Source organism: Asterias amurensis, chromosome 12 (assembly GCF_032118995.1).
Source record: "Asterias amurensis chromosome 12, ASM3211899v1".
NCBI lineage: Eukaryota > Metazoa > Echinodermata > Asteroidea > Forcipulatida > Asteriidae > Asterias > Asterias amurensis.
The window spans coordinates 20341051-20345017 of NC_092659.1; the positions used below are offsets into that span (position 1 = coordinate 20341051).

The following is a 3967-nucleotide window of genomic DNA, read 5'->3' on the forward strand; positions in this document are numbered from 1 at the left end:
ACAAGATGGCCGCTCTTCCCTTTTCCCTACCGGGGGAATAAACTTTTTAATTTTCGAGCCACCCCGAAAAGCCGAATTAGCGTGATTACTTCTTGCGGATACCCCACCCGAGTGTACCGGTGCAAATTTGAACTCCGTCATTGCTATATTTTGGCGGTAATCGACGATTTTTAGTCAAATTATGACGTCACTTTTGCACCAAAAAGTTGTAACTCCCAAGGTTTTGCGAATTTTGCATGACTCCACACAGGAAAGTTGTTCAGGATGCTCAACTTGGTCGATTTGTACCGTCAAAACGCGATTTCCAGAGTTGACTATTAGAAAAACAAGATGACCGCTCTTCCCTTTTCCCTACCGGGGGAATAAACTTTTTAATTTTCGAGCCACCCCGAAAAGCCGAATTAGCGTGATTACTTCTTGAGGATACCCCACCCGAGTGTGCCGGTGCAAATTTGAACTCCGTCACTGTTATATTTTGGCGGTAATCGACGATTTTTGGTCAAATTATGACGTCACTTTTGTAACAAAAAGTTGTTATTCCCAAGGTTTTGCGAATTTTGCATGACTCCACATAGTCTTGAAGTCAAGACGGTAATTGTTAAGCGCGGTGTGTAGTTACAGCGCGGTGTAGCTGCGGGGACGATACACACACCCTCGATCCCAGTATGTGTGTGTGAGTCAGTCGCAATTACCGTCTTGAATCACTTGTACCCAGCTTTGTACACATGCAATGGGACTTGCTACCAAAATTGGACGGAGCAGTTTGATTGGTTTAGAATCGCGAAAACATGAATATTCATAAAACATCTTGCAGAGTATGGCATCATGGAGTTTGGTCGCCGTGTGTACATTGTGTGTTTATGTACTCAGTCAATCCAAAAAGCGAACTTATACAGCATTTCTTCAGAGCATGGAGGTAGAAATAGAGTGACATGGAGCCCTGTGAAGGGTGAGACAGTATAAACTGATGGGGGTTTCCGTGGAGCTGAATGGAGGCTGATAGAAGTGATAGACAGAGGGTCAGACAGAGATGCTTTCGTAAATTTACCAGCTGGCATGACTGGTCACTGTGGTGTGGGTATGGGAAGTCGGCAATTTACCAGGTAGGTCTATTTTATCCATGTGTACTCACGAAGCTTTTAAAATTTAAGCCCAGATAGGTTATTAGATTTAGTATAGAATTAACCTAATTTCAAACTGACTTGCCCAATTAATTTAACAGTCAATATAATTTATAAATATATGACATACTAAAACTCTTTCAGCGGTTTGTTGTTGATTTGTAATTGTAGACCCTTTCTACTATTCTCTATGTATGTGGTAGACCCAGTCCCCAGTCAGCCTCTCCGGGCCGGGCAGAGGCTCTGTACGTTATTTTACCATTTTGACATTTGCATGAACTTTATTGACCCTTAAATTTAAAGAAAAAATCATACAATAATAAGTAAACAATAGTGACCATAGTAATTAAAAGTGAGAGAACTAAGACACTACTAACTTTCCATTTGCACCCAGTATGTCTTGCATGAAAGGACAAATCATTGACATTGTAACCAAGTATGTACTTCATGCATTCATAATTTTCTAATTATTCACACTAATTTTCTACCCCACACTAGGCTCGACGAGGGACTTCTACAGAGGGCACGGCCATTGCAGTAGTCAGTTCTCCTCTCATTGCTTTGATGAAAAAAGTGAAAATGCTAAGACTTGAGAGAATGGAGTTAGAGCAGTACATTGGTGACATAAAGGAGGATGCAATTGAGAGAGTTCAAGTACAACAAAGACAATTTTTGCTGGTCTCTTCTGGCCCAGAAACCCTCCTGGGGCCCTTTGGCAGAAGTCTACTGACAGTACATCCTCCTCCTATGAATACCAGCCAAACCTTTTTGTTGACAAAGGTCATTGTGTAGCAAAATGGTAAGCAATTATAATTAAAGTATTTGGTTAGAAAATACACAATACATGAAAATTTAAGGTGAGAGCAATGGTGAATCTAATTATCGTCTTTCACCTAAGTCATTGTTTTCTGATAACTTCTTTGTGCAATTTGCAAGGCACAAATGTTGTTATGTACTGCAGGAACAGTAGATTATGGTCGCAAGTTTTTTTTTTTTTATGCCACGAATGTACATGTCCAGTTTGTGTATGTGGTTACTCTTTGTCAACAGAAGTTTCAATTGGAAAGCTTTCTTCAAAATGTAGGTAACCTTACAAGAAAATACATTTTGTTTCTTTTGATTTGTTTTACCAAAACAGGGGAATGATATCTGTTGAGGTTGAAGCTTATCGGAGCTGCTATAGTCATTTGGCTGAACTACGCTCCCTTGTGTCGCGCAGTGTTGTGGGGATGGCTCTGACAGAAACAGCTTCTCCTGATATGCGGAAGACCAATGAATCATCTCTTGGGATGTCTGATGTAGGAACTTTAACTGCAGTCTCCCCAGAGCAAACCAATATTAATTACTCTGTTGTAAACACTCATTATGAGTATTAGTTGTACTAATACAAATAATTAGAATAAGGGAATAGGGTAGCGACGAGTTCTTAAACTGCCTTTTAAAACCTGCAGGGTCATGGCCGTGCAACATAGGCCCGAGCCGAAGGCAAGGGTCTTTATTGCAGGAGTTTGACCCTGCAAGAACTGCAGTTTAAAGGCCTAGTCACACTTCAGCGATAACAAAAACGATAAGGATCACGATGCGGATAGAACGCGTTCTATTGGTTGAATTGCTCCACGTAGAATACGTGCACGCTCATTCAACCAATAGAATGTGTTATCTTTACTTCGATATTGTTATCGTTCTGCTTACTGCTTCAGTGGGACTGGGCCTTAATTAAGTCACTACTCTTTTATCGCATTCATAAATGCCTGTTTTGGTAAAAGGCGTAAAAAAGTAATAAACTCTCTAAAACTTAACTGTTTTTCGAGGTCCTCGAGCTCTGTACGTGTGTTGCATTTTTATGACTGAGACATTTTTCGGATATATGCATTCGTGTGTGTTGTGTAGTAAACATTATCGTATTCATGGGCTATAATGGCGTGGCGAGATCCATCACCCGTGGGAACGAGGTTATGGGCTAGCCCGCACAAACATATCCAAAAACAACCGGTTAAAACAGCCCAAGCTGGTCATTCAGCCGTTTAAACACCCCCATGTGACGTGCTCTCCACCAATAGAAATAGCAAAACTATCTGAGGTGGTTATGAATAAACTATTAGTAAACTATTAATCACTTGTGACTAAATGAGGAGTGTTAGCCTTTTCTCAGAGGACTTCAAATACATTTTTGTACACACAAAATTACTAGCTATAGTACAAACTTATTCTCCCACACCATGCTGCTGCAAATCTTCAAACGCCCCTATTAAATATGATATGATAAAACTGTTTGATTGCTCCACTTCCAAAATTTACTTTGAGTTCCACCCTAGCTCTTTCAAATCAAAGTCAAAATTTTCATCAGGTGAAATACTTCCTGCAAAGTACTGAAAAGTTTTGTTTATTTTTTATTTTTGAGAGAAAGTATTTTATTTGACAGAAAGTATTTTATTTGTTGACAGTATTTTTTTAATTTACTGAAGGTTTTTCCCTTATATTAATATAAATTGAAAAGTCTTTCATTTCTTATAAACACATTTGGCTTGTTACATTAAAAAAATGTATGTCCCGATTAACAAATAATGTTTTGTATTGGTTGTCATTTTACATTTGAGTGGCACACCCTTTAAATGCTAAATTTCACCTAGCATGCCTAGGAAACTAAATGTATTCAGCCAAAGTATGTATTTAGTTGGGTAATGTTAATACAAAATAAATGTCTACTCTGCAGTTTATGGAGAAATGTGAGTTATTTATTTTCGATTACTTTCACTCTAGAATTGTTTTGTCAAAGTGTTTGTTATACATGAATGAATGTCTGCAAGATTAAGAAGGCTCAAAATATTGGAAAGGGAAGTCTGGAA

General features: G+C 38.7%; 1 long non-coding RNA gene across 1 annotated transcript; it reads left to right on the forward strand.

Annotated features, from left to right (window-relative positions):
* Positions 1-578: 578 nt before the first annotated feature.
* On the forward strand, positions 579-3764 carry LOC139945092 (uncharacterized). The gene is made up of 3 exons (XR_011787054.1): positions 579-1103; positions 1620-1920; positions 2260-3764. It is a non-coding gene; the product is annotated as an uncharacterized lncRNA (long non-coding RNA).
* The last annotated feature ends 203 nt before the right edge of the window (positions 3765-3967 follow it).